A 15,687-nucleotide genomic window follows, 5' to 3' on the forward strand; every position below is an offset into this window, starting at 1 on the left:
AGTAAAATATGGTAAAATAAAATAAGGTAAAATATAGTAAAATATGGTAAAATCAAATAGATATGGTAAAAATCATGTAAAATATAGTAAAAATCAAGTAAAATATGGTAAAATCAGGTAAAATAAAGTAAAATATCGGCGAAAATATAATATGAAATCAATTAAATGCGTAAATAAAAATGGTAAAATAATAAAAGTATGTAATAAAAAATATTTCCTTATTAGATAATCAACTTGGCTTGACTTACTGTATAGTCAAGATTAAAATTGAAAAAAAAATATGATGTATGTACGGTATGCTTGCAATATTAAAATATTAAAACGAGATGATTCAATAACTTACATTAACAGAAACATCGAGGACATCTTGTTTTCTAACGGGATCTGCTACCAGGGGCTTCACCAGGTGTTCCTTCCGTAGTATCCAGTTGAATGAGGGCGGCTCTAGGTTCTTTTCCCGTTGAGGGATAAGGATCCGCCGTTGCTAGTTAGTTTCCTTGTTCTATCAACGTTGACCGGATCCTACTGACTGCGCCAAATGTTAAATCACTAACTTCTTAATTGACTTTTTAAAAAAGATTTATTTCACAAATTACACTTATACTTTGTTCTATGATAAATTGAAGTAAATAAAATTATATAATGCAAATATGTTACTAGCGAGAAACTAAAATGACGAGTGAAAAATAAAGTTAAAGTTCTAAATTTATAACCTTCCTACAAAATGTGGAATCGGCGTTTCCCACGAAAGGCCAGCTTTGGTCAGAGGTTGATGTCCATGCATGGTCAGCTATCTCTATGGGAACGCTTGCTGAAAGGATGATGAAATAGGAACTGATATTGCGAAACCAAAGAGCCGGTAACCCTTGAGTGGTTCAAGGTGACTATTTTCACATATAACATATATAATTTCATAAAAATCGGTCAAGCGGTCTCGGAAGAGTATGACAACGAACACTGTGACAGGAGAATTTTATAGATGTAAATATATAGATCGGCATTAACAAATAGGGGTTGGTGATGGAAAAGTGTAAATTAAGGGTTGTATGTATTTTTTAAGCCTACACCATACAAAATTAAGATAGACAATTATGTCCAAAAAAATAAAAAATAATGTCAGGGGGCAACCCCCCTTATTATTTGTGGGTATGAAAAATAGATTAAAACCTATTCTCAGTCCCATAGGATATACTTGTAAAATTTCATAAAAATCGGCCAAGCCGTTTCGGAGTAGTATGGTAACGAACACTGTTACAGGAGAATTTTATGTATATTGAAGTAACTGTGAATTAAATAATAAAAGTGGCTAACTTTGACCTTAATTAACCTAGGCGAAAAGTTTTTTTTTCTGAAAATTTGTGTAAAAATACCAGCTTTTAAAATTCCACGGTAAATTTACTATACCACGTCAATATTAACAAAGCTATTCAAATTGTTTACAAGCCAAAAATGACTCTACTTTGGTAAAATGTTTTCGTAGTGACAAAAATTACTTTTTAATGATTTTATTCAATAGTCTAAGAGCTAGTGAACCCTCCGACTAACGGTCGTCCTGTAAGGCTAGAAATTTTTCTAGTGATAATTCATAGCACATCAAGGCTAAAAACCATGACCTGGCAAGACTCAGCAGTGCACGTGTATTACCAGGTGAATCGAAAAGTGCAAATTTAGGGGGTAAAATAAACTTTCTCCTGTAAGGTTTAAATTTAAGTATGTGTTTGAGTAAGTCATTTAGAAGAAATATGTACAATGACAGGCGATTCTGAAGAGCATAAGACCTTGCTAGGCGAGGGGAAAGATTAGGCGTTTTTCCTAAAATTATTCTTTTTGCATCTTTTTTTAGGTTTTTTGATTAATTCCAAACAGAAAAGTTCTTTAGTGATTTTTTTCTTAATTTAATAGTTTTTGTTATATAAGCGTTTGAAAATTTTGAAAATTGCGAAATCGGCCATTTTTAACCCTAAATCGGACATTTATCTAAAAATTTCAAAGTTGCCAAGGTAGGTAGATATTCTTTAAACATTGATTGATGAAATCCCAAAGAGGTTTTTTTAATACAATATCGGAAACGCCTTTGTTTTTTAATTGCTAATCAAACGGGCGCGACACTGTGGTATAAGTGAGGACGTTTGAGTTGGCATAAATTCATTATCTCGAGAATGGGCAAATTTCAAGAGAAATCCTCAGACAGGTCCATTTTTATTTTTAAATTAGGACTTTTTGGCATATATGTAATACTAGTGACGTCATTAATCTGACCGTGATGACGTAATCGATGATTTTTTTAAATAAAAGTAGGGGTTGTGTGATAGCTCATTTGAAAGGGTATTTAATTCTCTATTCAATAATATAAACATTAACATAATTATTTATACAGGGTGTACAGAAAAAGTTTTTTTTTTAAATTAACTTTGATTAAATTTGACAAATAGAAAAAAAAATTTTTTTGTACACCCTGTATGAATAATTATGTTAATGTTTATATTACTGAATAGAGAATTAAATAACCTTTCAAATGAGCTATCACACAACCCCTACTCTTATTTTAAAAAATCATCGATTACGTCATCACGCCCAGATGGATGACGTCACTAGTATTATATATATGCCAAAAAGTCCTAATTGAAAAATAAAAATCGACCTATCTGAGGATTTATCTTGAAATTTGCCCATTCTCGAGATAATGAATTTATGCAAACTCAAACGTCCTCACTTATACTACAGTGACGCGCCCGCTTGATAAGCAATTGAAAAAACAAAGGGGTTTTCGATATTTTATTGCAAATCACTCTTCGGGATTTCATCAATCAATGTTTAAAGAATATCTACGTACCTTGTCAACATTGAAATTTTTAGATAAATGTCCGATTTAGGGTTAAAAATTGCCGATTTCGCAATTTTCAATATTTTCAATCGCTTATATAACAAAAACTATTAACTTAAGAGAAAAATCACTCAAAACGTTTTGTGCTTGGAATGTATCGAAAAACTTAAAAAAAATTTGTTCGGTGCAAAAAGAATAATTTTAGGAAACACCCCTAATCTTTCCCCTCGCCTGGCAAGGTAGTCCAGGGCTCATCTGTTTTGAGATGGACGTTGAGAGGTGACTCAAATTTTTTTACAGATATTGCTTAAAAATAACTCAAATAATAATATTTGAGTTATCCTCCGACTCAAAATGGTCCGGAACATTGTTTAAATAATCAGAATTTCAAAATATGAAGGAAAAATTCGATTTTTTATTGGTTTTTTGAATATAACTTTAAAACTGTTCATTTCTGAGAAAAGTTGTACTGACATAAAAGTTGCGTAATTAAATTTACTGTAATATAGGATTGGTTAAAAATTTAAAAAATAGTCACCCTTGTTGCAAAATAGCAATAATTGCGAAAAAAACCATACAAAAACAAGTATTGGCATTTTACGTTTTTCAACCATTTATGCTACACTTAGGACCTTCATATTTTACCCAGAAAAACTTTATGATATAGTAAAACAACACTGTAAATTTCACTAAGATCGTTTTAATATATTTTGCAAAATAAATTTTGAAATCCAGCTTTCGCAAAAAAAATTCATTTTTTAAAAATGTTGCAGGACTGAAAATAAAGCAGATAGTAAACAGGATTTTTTTTGCTTATAGAAGTGTACTGTACCTTTCATTTGTAATTTGCCAAATTAAAATCGAATAATTACCACGGCGTCAGGAAATTTTTTAAATAAACATTAATTTTTGGTGCTGCGTGCAGGACAGCGGTGTTCGATTCACACAAGTTGTTTTCCATCAAAATTTCTTCTAATCTTTATTTAATATATTATTTTCTTACTCTATATTTTGTTGTATTTTAATATTTTAATTCCACAAAAATCAAACTAATTTTATTATTGTTTGTGAAATATTGTTTAAACAATTGCATATGTTTAAAAATAATAAACTTTTATTCTCTAAGTTAAAATATATGAACAAAGAAAGTTTTTGCTAAAAAAAGTGTTATTTCAAAGGATAGAGTATGTGTTTTTATTTTGCAATAAACAAATTTATTTATTTATATCGAGATGTAATAAAAATTAAAATGTATCAATCATTATCAAAGGTCATTGAAATGCCCAATCAGAGCAAACTATCCGCTGTCCTGCGCGTAGCACCAATAATTAATGTTTATTTAAAAAAATTCCTGACGCCGTGGCAGCTAATCGATCATAATTTTGCAAATTGCAAATAAAAGGTACAGTACACTTCTATATACAAAAAAAATTTCAACTTGCTATCTGCTTTATTTTCAGTCCTGTACCAATTTAAAAAAACGAATTTTTTTTGGGATTGCTGGATTTCAAAATTTATTTTGCAAAATCTATTGAACCGATCTTAATGAAATTTACCGTATTGTTTTACTGTATAATAAAGTTTTTGTGGGTGAAATATGAAGGTCCTAAGTGTAGCAAAAATGGTGGAAAAAACGTAAAATGCGAATACTTGTTTTTGTGTAGTTTTTTCGCAATTATTGCTATTTTGCAACAAGGGTGACTATTTTGTAAATTTTTAACCAATTTTATATTGTAGAAAATTTAATTATGCAACTTTCATGTCAGTACAACTTTTCTCGGAAATGAATACTTTTAAAGTTATAATCAAAAAACGAAGACAAAAAACCGAATTTTTCCTTCATTTTTTGACATTTTGATTATTTAAACAATGTTCCGGACCTTTTTGAGAGGGAGGATAACTCAAATATTATTATTTCAGTTATTTTCAAACAATTTCTGCAAAAAAATTTGAGTCACCTCTCAACGTCCAACTAATATTTTTACAGATCCGCCCTAGTCTTAGGTCTTATGCTCTTCAGAATCGCCTGTCATTGTACACATTTCTTCTAAATGACTTACTCAAACACATACTTAAATTTAAACCTTACAGGAGATAGTTTATTTTACCCACCAAATTTGCACTTTTCGATTCACTTGGTAAATACACGTGCACCGTTGATGCCTGCCAGGTCATGGTTTTTAGCCTTGGTGTGCTATAATTATCACTAGAAAAATGTCTAGCCTTACAGGACGACCGTTAGTCGGAGGGTTCACTAGCTCTTAGACTACAATAATTTGAAAACAAGACTATTGTTCTTTCATGTGGTTTTAACAGAATTTCTATATAATTATTATTTTCTGAACAATAACATTACAAAAAAAAAGCTCTTTGGGATAAACAAATTGAATAAAATTTAAACTAATTGACGAATTATCTTAAAATTTTTTGTGCAGAATATGGACTCTTTGACTCAACTTTTTGTGAAACATAAAAGTCGTAAGGTCACTTTCGCGAAGGTTATAGCAAATTTTTTATTTTCGCAATTTTAGTTTTATTTTGCAATTTTCGAAGCAACAAATAGTCGGACCGAAATTAAAAAACTGCCGTTTTAAACATTGGCTCACCTACTAAAAGAAGAATGATATAAATAAGATAATTAATTATCTTATTTTTACCTGTACCGATTTAAATGAAAAAACTGCCATTTTTGACACTTATTTGTTAATAACTAAAATTCTCGTCCGAACTGTGACGGGCATTTTTGAATGTATAGTGTATTAGGTAAATAGTACCCAAAAAACCCATTTGCAACCTGGCTGCTCAAGTGTCCCGATGAAAACCTTATTTCTCTGGACTAGTGTACCGATCTGTCTACGGGATCCTGATCAGTTTTAGCTTCTTAGGAAATAAAAACACTTATGGCCCGTCCGCATTTATAAATTTTTCGTACGTATTGAACTAATGGCTCGTCGCAAGCATTTGCGTTGCAAATTTTTACCAGTGAGGTGCTCAAATCATTTGATCTTCGCTCGAAAACGATAACCGATGGAGCGTGTGCGTTGTGTGCGTCGAACATTTTCGCGTCCAATTTATGCGACGAACACGTCCACACTAACACGATTTACTTCAAGCACGCAAATATTTGCGACGAACAGCTTGTTCGACGCAAATGTTTACCAATGCGGGCGCGCCATTACAGTCAAAACACATTAATAAATGTAAATTTAGCTAATTATAAAGGAAGTCGCTCATTTGAGGGCCACTCCAAATATCAGTCTCAGTTTTGTGGTAGCAAACGCTTATTGTCCTTCCAGCTGATCGCTGAATCCATTAGTGGTTATAAAAAAAATATTTATTTGAAATTAAGTTTTTCTGAGAGAAATTAGGGTTTTCTTTGCATTATCATTTGATGACCCTTATCATCCTAATAAAAGTTCTCATTATGGAAAATAATTCTAGTAATATATAATCTTTTTATAAGAGAATAATTCAAAACGGTATCCGGCTATTTGTCCCCTTTTATTTTTCCTTATCTCGTTCTGCTTTATTGACGACATTATCTAAAACGATGGAGCACCGTTATCGGAAACAGCTTCCCGGCTGCATCCGAATGTTTTTCCTATTTTCTATTGATCGCCCACTAAAATTCACCCCATCAAAGGCTGAACTGGTGACAAGGATGCCCATAAAATATAAATAGTCAATTAAGTTGACAAATCAACATTTGCTGATGACACGGTAATCTTGGCATCTCACACCGATCCGGCCTCAGCCTCAAAGAACCTTCAGACAAATCTTAACAAAATTCAAAAATGGCTAAAAACATGGCTTATCAGGGTTTTTGAAATGAAATCTACGATGTGACATTCACTTTACGCAGAGAAGCATGTCCACCAGTAAAAATCAACAATTATTGTCCACTCGGACAAGCTGATGATGCTAAACATCTTGGCATAGATTTGGACCAACCGCTAACTTAGAAGAAGCTTATATTCACCAAAGTGTAAATTGGCTCATTGAACTCAAATCTAAATTATCACTTAACAACAAATTACTGTTGTACAAGGCCTTTCTCAAACATGTGTGGACCTATGATATAGAAAATTTGGGGAACCGCGAGTAACTCCAAATTGACATCTTTCAAAGGTTTCAAAATAAATTATTGCAACCCATCGTTGATGCACCATTCTACATCCCCAATAGCGTCATTATACACTACATCAAGTTGGAATCCATCAAGGAAGTCATCTACCTATTCAGTGTTCGTTAAAGTGAAAGAGTGTCAGTGCACCCTAACGTTTAGTCCAGCCGTCTACATGCGCCCGACGACAATGAAGTGCGTAGACTTAGACTTCTGCTGCCTGCCGACCTGTCCACGGGATCGCGATAAGTTTTAGCTTCTAAGCAAATACAAACCCTAATACGTGTTCTCATAGTCAAAAAAACATTAAATGTAAATTTAGCATGTTCCAAATGAGATCATTCATTGGAGGGACACTTCAAATGATCAAATGTCACAATGTCAGTCTTACTTTTGTAATAGCAAACGGTTATTGTCCTTCCAGCTGATTGCAGAGTCCATTAGTGGTTATAAAAAATATTTGTTGGAAATTAAGGTTTTCTTTACATTATCATTTGATGACACTTATTATCCTAATAAAAATTCTCAGTATATAAAATATTTCTAGGAATATTTTACCTCTTTATAAGAGAATAATTCAAAACGGTATCCAGCTATTTGTCCTCTTTTATTTTTCCATATCCCATTTCTGCTTTATTGACGACATTATCTAAAACGACGGAGCACCGTTATCGGAAATAGCTTCCCGGCTGCATCCGAATGTTTTTCCTATTTTCCTATTGATCGCCCACTAAAACTCACCCCATCAAAAGCTGAACTGGTGACAAGGATGCCCATAAAATATAAATAGTCAATTAAGTTGACAAATCAACATTCGCTCATGACATGGTGACCTTGGCATCTCACACCGATCCGGCCTCAGCCTCAAAGAACCTTCAGACAAACCTTAACAAATTTCAAAAATGGCTAAAAACATGGCTTATCAGGGTTTGTGAAATGAAATCTACGATGTGACATTCACTTTACGTAGAGAAGCATGTCCACCAGTAAAAAGCAACAATTGTCCACTCGGACAAGCTGATGATGCTAAATATCTTGGCATACATTTGGACCAACGGCTAACTTGGAAGAAGCTTATATTCACCAAATTGCAAATTAGCTCATTGAACACAAATCTAAATTATCACTCAACAACAAATTACTGTTGTACAAGGCCATTCTCAAACATGTGTGGACCTATGATATAGAAACTTTGAGGAAACGCGAGTAAGTCCAGATTGTCATATTTCAAAGGTTTCAAAATAAAGTATTGCGAGCCATCGTTGATGCACCATTCTACATCCCCAATAGCGTCATTATACACGACATCAAGTTGGAATCCATCAAGGAAGTCATCTACCTATTCAGTGTTCGTTAAAGTGAAAGAGTGTCAGTGCACCCTAACGTTTTGTCTAGCCGTCTACATTCGCCCGACGACAATGAAGTGCGTAGACTTAGACTCCTGCTGCCTGCCGACCTGTCCACGGGACCCAGATAAGTTTTAGCTTCTAAGGAAATACAAACACTAATACGTGATCTCACAGTCAAAAAAAGAATGTGTGTGTACTTTGTACGCACGTAAGAAGTTATATTTCTATTATGATTTCAACGAAATTAATATACTTTAAACAGTTTATTTATATTTTATTTAAATATTAAGCTAATTTTATACTTACTACTTCTCAAAATTTTTTATTAAAACAGTGCCACAAACTAAAATAATAAAAGAATAAAACACACACAAACAAACACATTAAAAATGCCACAAATGATTTCTGAACAATGTAGGAATAATTTTTAACTAAATATGTATTTTCTGAAAAAAAAAATTATATAATAAATAAACTTTTAATCATAAAATGTATAAAAAAAAATAAAAAAATAAAAGTTTCCATTGGGGTTCGAACTAATTTATCAGCGCAGTTAGTATTGAAATTCATTCACCTTAAACTTTTACCCACGGAGACCATGTGTCATCATGTGCGAAGATCAACTAACTAAACGGATTAAACTTTTGACGGTTCTGAATTTAACCAAATTATTTTGATTTTGAATTGAAATTATTTAGAATTGAAAGAAATATTAAAATACAACAAAACATAGAGTAAGAAAACAATATATTAGGTGAATATTGACAGAAATTTTGATGGTAATCAAATTATGTAAATCAAAGCATTACATACTATTTTGGTAGGTTCTTTTTAAAATTTCCAAATAGGTAGGTACCTATGAAATTTTTTATTAGGATACTGAAACATTTACAATTATTACGTACCTGTCGCTTTTAAAAACCATTTAAAAAGTCAATACAGTAGTATAAACTTGCTTTTTTCTCTGCCATCACAACAATAAAAACTAATATACAAGACATTAATTTGTTTATCTAAAATCTCCATATTGAACAATTATTGACAGGTGATTTTAACCTCCAATCAGATCCCGTATAACGTTTATACCATACTGTCTGTGTGCGCATGCGCGCAGTATTATGAAATTTTACTCTCAATCGCGCCTAAGGAACTATAACTTCAAAAATATTAAATGTAAATTTAGCTAGTTCTAAAGGAGATCACTCATTGGAGGGACACTCCAAATGTCACAATGTCAGTCTTACTGTTGTGATAGCAAACGGTTATTGTCCTTCCAGCTGATTGCAGAATCCGTTAGTGGTTATAAAAATATTTGTTGCAAATTAAGGTTTCTTTACATTATCATTTGATGACACTTATTATCCTAATAAAATTTCTTATTATGTAAAATAATTCTAGGAATATTTTTCCTCTTTATAAGAGAATAATTCAAAACGGTATCCAGCTATTTGTCCTCTTTTATTTTTCCATATCCCATTTCTGTTTTATTGACGACATTATCTAAAACGACGGAGCACCGTTATCGGAAACAGCTTCCCGGCTGCATCCGAATGTTTTTCCTATTTTCCTATTGATCGCCCACTAAAATTCACCCCATCAAAGGCTGAACTGGTGACAAGGATGCCCATAAAATATAAATAGTCAATTACGTTACCCCGAAATCGCGCCGTTTTCAACTCTTCTTCCCCTCGTTTTTGCCGTTTTGCCACCAGATGCGTCACGGGAACTTCCCACTCGGAAATAAGTTATTATTTCGGAAATTTGGCACTTTTTTCTTTTTTCATACAAAAACTGTTGAAATTTATTGAAAATTAATTATCATATCCTCTTATACGAGGATTGTTCAATTAAAACGCATCTTTGGCCCAGAAAATTTTTATTGACAAATACATCTACAAATAATCACCACTGTAATTAAGGCATATATCCCACTGTTTCACCAACCCCTGTAAATCTTGCTAAAAAACTTCTTGTGTTGGTTACTCGAAGAATTCATTTGCGGCATTTTGTACTTCTTGGTCCGACTGAAAACAATTACGATTTAACGCGTTTTTCAGTGAACCAAAATTGTAAAAAATACACGGCGATAAATCGTGACTCTAAGGTGGATGCTCTATATCCTCCATTACTGTAGTTATACACTGCGCGTCATAGAAAACGGGCACTCCAAAAATGGGTCTTTTTGATGTCTCGTATCTCCTAAACCTCTTGTCCGATTTAAGTAATTTTTTTAATATGTTAAAGCCTTGTTTTTTAATAATATCGCTGTAATAATATTGTTGCTAAAAAGGTAAATTTTTATTGTATACCGGGTGTACAAATCAAACTGTGTTCTTTTCTCAAAGTTCGCAGCAAGCTGTGGAATATTGTAGCATTTTTAAGATACTGAAATTAAAACCCAACTCTAGCCTCAGGTTTTATTAACATTCTCTTTTTTGATTCATTAGCTTATGTTGGATAATACCAAAGTTAGGTAGTTTAACAACTAGCCATGTTCTTCATCAGTACAGGGGGTTTCTAAATAAGTGCGACAAACTTTAAAGGGTAATTCTGCATTAAAAAATAATGACAGTTTGCTTTATAATCGTATATCCGCAAATGCTTCGTTTCCGAAATACGGGATGTCAAATTCTTTCTTACAAACTGACGATTTATTTTATTGCTTTAAAACAGGTTGAGATATAATATGCAAATGAAATTTGTGGGGTTTTAAGACGTAGTTATTGCACATTTTTTGACATACCACTATGAATTTTGTATTCACCATTGGCATGCATACGGGTAATATGATCGGTCATATTACCTGTATGTGTGCCAATGGTGAAAACTCGTATAACATTTTTAATTGCTCGTCAAAAAAATGCGCAACAACTATCTGTTAAAACCTACCAAACATTTGCATATATCAACAAGTTTTGGGGCAATAAATAAATCGTTAGTTTATAAGAAAAATTTCAACATCCCGTATCTCGTAAACCAAGCATTTGCGGACATATGTTTATAGAGCCAACGGTAATTATTTTTTCATCCAGAATTACTCAAAAAATATGTATCTCCAGAAATAAAAAAAAATCTCGAGCTAAAAAATTAAGTGACTTATAATGAAAAGAATGTCAGTCCCTATTTTTTTCAGCAAAAAAGTTATCTATAAACAACCCCCTAATCACCACCCTAATTAAAATTTGTCATTGACCTGATTTGGTTTTCTTGATTTATGTATTGTTAATAGGTCTTAGAAGTTTGATCGGCTTAGAATGATTAGTTTTTAAAAAAATGGAGTTAAAAGCGAATAACGAGTTTTTGTAGTTTGGTAAAGAATGCCCTCATGCAAAAATCACCTTTATTAACCCTTTCAATGCCACCTCTTTTTGTGAGTGAGAATTTTAAAAGGATTTAATATTAATAGACTTATTGATCTTGTAAAAAACTAGAAAATTCTTTTTTTAACGATCGTTATAAGATAAAAATATAAAAGTTACGGTTAAAAAATCAATATATTTTTTGAAAAAAAAAAAAGGAGAAATCCAATTGGAAGCATAATAATGTAAGTTAGCGGTGTTTTTAGTTATTGGTCTTATTTATTCTTCTTTATTTATTTATTAATAATAGATTCTAGAAGTTTGACTGGCTGAGAATGATAGTTTTTAAAAAACTGAAATTTAAAGCGAATAACGAATGTGTGAAATTTGGTAAAAAATGCAATTTCCTTCAGAATAGAAAGATTAGAATCAGAGATACGAAAAAATATTTAAATTTGAAATTGTAGGTAATTTAATTCCCAAGAACTTGGTTTGATATATGTTGTTCTACAGCAAAAATTGTGTGAACCGTAAATGAGTATAGCATCGAAAAATATTGATTTTTTAGATACAAAACGAACACTTTCGATAGCGAATAAATCAAAAACTATTAATTTTATCAAAAAAATGTATAAAACATTTTTTTGCTTAGAATGAATGTTTTTATTAACTTTTGCAGTCAAAACATAATAAAAAATCTCCACTCCCAAGATGGGGTGGCAACCACCCCCCATGGAAAAAGCGCCTGTCGGAATCATATAGATTTTGATCCATGGACTATCCACTACTTATTCTCAAAATTTCAAGCAAATTGATCCATTCTGTAAAAATTGCGAGGTGAAAAGCTTTGGTTCCTGGACTAAAGGTTCAAAGTTTCATTATACAGGTTTGGTTTATAGGTCTGGATCCCGCGTATGAAAAAAAAGTTGATTAATAGCAAGCTGAAAATTTGTTAATAGCTTAAGGGTGTCTAGTCAGTTAAACTTTGATATATGGGAATGCCGGAACAGGGACAGTTTTAATTGTGGAACAGGTTAAAAATTTGGAACGGTCACACCACTAAAACGGCACATTTATTTTGTCCTACAGAACAGACTTAAACTCTCCGAACAGAAATTAAACTCTCATGCAAAAATCAGAATGCTATTTATCACCTGTCATAATTCCTGTCATTTGACATATTCTACATGTTCCACTCATTAAAACGCCCATTTGGTGATAAATAGCAGTCTGATTTTTGCATGAGAGTTTAATCTCTGTTTGAAGAGTTTAAGTCTGTTCTGTCGGACAAAATAACTGTGCCGTTTTCGTGGTGTGACCGTTCCAAATTTTTAACCTGTTCCACAATTAAAACTGCCCCTGTTCCAGTGTTCCCATATATCAAAGTTTATTCGACTAGACACCCTTAAGCTATTAACAAATTTTCAGCTTGCTATTAATCAACTTTTTTTTCATACGCGGGATCCAGACCTATTAATGTTCGTTCTAGTTACTGTAAGCTGTACGGTCATTGATGAAGGGTCCTTCAAAGCCGAAAAAAAATGTTGACAAATATTGAATACCCGCACGCTGATTATATGATTTGGATGGACTGTTATCAACAAACGTCATTTTTAAAACACAATACTTAAAATAATTTCGGTCAAATCCAAATAATAGGAACTGATCAGTGTGAAGTTTACAAACACAGCTAGTGTTTCATAATGTCATGAGTGATTACAATAATTATTGTTTTAAAGGCTAGCCTACCTTAAAAGGGGTTTTAATTAAAAAATTTAATCTTTTAAAAGCCTAATGCGACATGTCACGCAGTCTGTGCCGGAAATTTGTCGATATGTTAACATTAAATGACGCCTAATAAACGTGAAGATGATTTACAACGTATGCTGCACCAATTTAAACATAACCGTCAGAAAATTTAACATGTTTTTTTTTTATACAAAAAAAATAAAATGCATGGTTATAAGAGCAAATCCAATAAGAAGTAAATTGGAGCTGGAGGGTCAGATAATAGAACAAGTGTTGGAGTTTAAATATCTAGGCATCACACTATCTAGCTATAGAAGGCTCGAAACAGAAGTGGAAGATCAAGTTAAGAGAGCAAACAGAGCCGCAGGTTGCCTTAATGACACAATATGAACAAATAAAAATATCTGAAAAGAAATTAAAGGCAGAATTTACAAAACAGTCATCAGACCAATAATGAGATACGCGGCAGAAACATGACCCAACACAGAAAGGACAACAAGATTGCTTGAAACAGCGGAGATGAAAACCCTTCGATAAATCTCTGGTAAGACCATATGCGACGTAGATGCTAGGTGGACAACAATTTTTTTTTTTAGTTTTTTTTATGGCATAGACTTGGGTGTCAATTAGTCAGTCACAACTTTTTCGTTTTCTATTCATACATAAAGAAGGCAATGAGGTCCTTAGAGTTCCATAGCAAACTCTTCCACAGCTCTCTACTCAGTTCAAAAGCTGCAGGTGGCCGCTATGGACTATCCAAGTTGCTCACCACATTTTTCCATTATACATCTTTTTCTTCTTCTTCTTCTTTTTCCATATGTACATAATATATCAAATTATCAGGATTAATAAATTTAGAGGTTAATTTTAGTTTCACAGATAAATTTCATTAAACAATCATATACAGTATGTCCCTGAAAGTTGTATCCATATGGAAAACTTTTTTATTATTAATTTTACGAAAAAAACTTATTCCTTATAAAAAGCTCTGCATGGTCCAAAACCTAAGATTTAACTATAAAATATCAAATTTTTTGAATATTATACGAGTTATGTCAAAAAGTTTGAATTTCACTCAAGAGTAAAGTAGCTTTATTTTTCGTAATATTGGAAATTGCTATTATGAAAAGTTGTTTGGAATTAAAAACTATATTCTAATATGCAACTACATCCTTCTAATTGAAAAAATTTTTTTTTTTTTAAATTATGTACAACTCATTATTTTTTCAGTTATTTCAATTCTGATAACTCTTTTATTATTAATTTTACGAAAAAAAGTGATTCTTAATAAAAAGTTCTGGATGGTCTAAAACTTAAAATACAACCATCTTATATCAAATTTTATCAATTTTATACGAGGTATATCAAAAAAGATAAATTTAGATCAAAAGTAAAGTACCTTTATAGTTCAGAATATTTCAATTAGAAGAATGTAATTACATACTGAAACATAGTTTTTAATTCTAAATAACTTTTCATAATAACAATTTTCGATATTGTGAAAAATAAACGTATTTTACTCTTGAGCGAAATTCATATTTTTTGACATACCTCGTATAAAATTAATAAAATTTGACAAAAGATGGTTGTATTTTAGATTTTAGGTCATGCAAAACTTTTTATTAAGAATCACTTTTTTTCGTAAAATTAATAATAAAAGAGTTATCTGAATTAAAATAACCGAAAATAATGTTAGTTACCCAAATTTTTTCAAAAAAAAAATTTTCAATTAGAAGGATGTAATTGCATACTAGAATACAGTTTTTAATTCCAAACAACTTTTCATAATAGAAATTTTCAATATTGTGAAAAATAAAGCTACTTTACTCTTGAGTGAAATTCAAACTTTTTGACATACCTCGTATAATATTCAAAAAATTTGACATTTGATGGTTAAATCTTAGGTTTTGGACCATGCAGAGCTTTTTATAAAGAATAACTTTTTTTCGTAAAATTAATAATAAAAAAGTTTTCCATATGGATACAACTTACAGGGACATACTGTATATTTTTGCGGTTCAGAGACAATAGATAGGATATATTGAAAGGTGGAAAAATATTAAATTTTATTAAATCTTTGATTAAATGATAGCTCTGTGGAATGTATTTTGTGCACTCAAACAATGTGTGATTCAAATCACCCACCTTCTGACATTCAGTACAAAGATTTTAATCAAAAACTTTAATTCTTGCTAGATGTAGAGGGAAACATGCATATCCAAACTTCATTCTGATTAATGTTGTTATATATCTTCGAGGTACTACATAATTTTTAAATCAATATATATTGGGAACAGAAGGTTGCATCAGTGAATACTGAGATTTGGATTGTTTACAAAGATC

The sequence above is a fragment of the Diabrotica virgifera genome, chromosome 8 (assembly GCF_917563875.1).
Source record: "Diabrotica virgifera virgifera chromosome 8, PGI_DIABVI_V3a".
NCBI lineage: Eukaryota > Metazoa > Arthropoda > Insecta > Coleoptera > Chrysomelidae > Diabrotica > Diabrotica virgifera.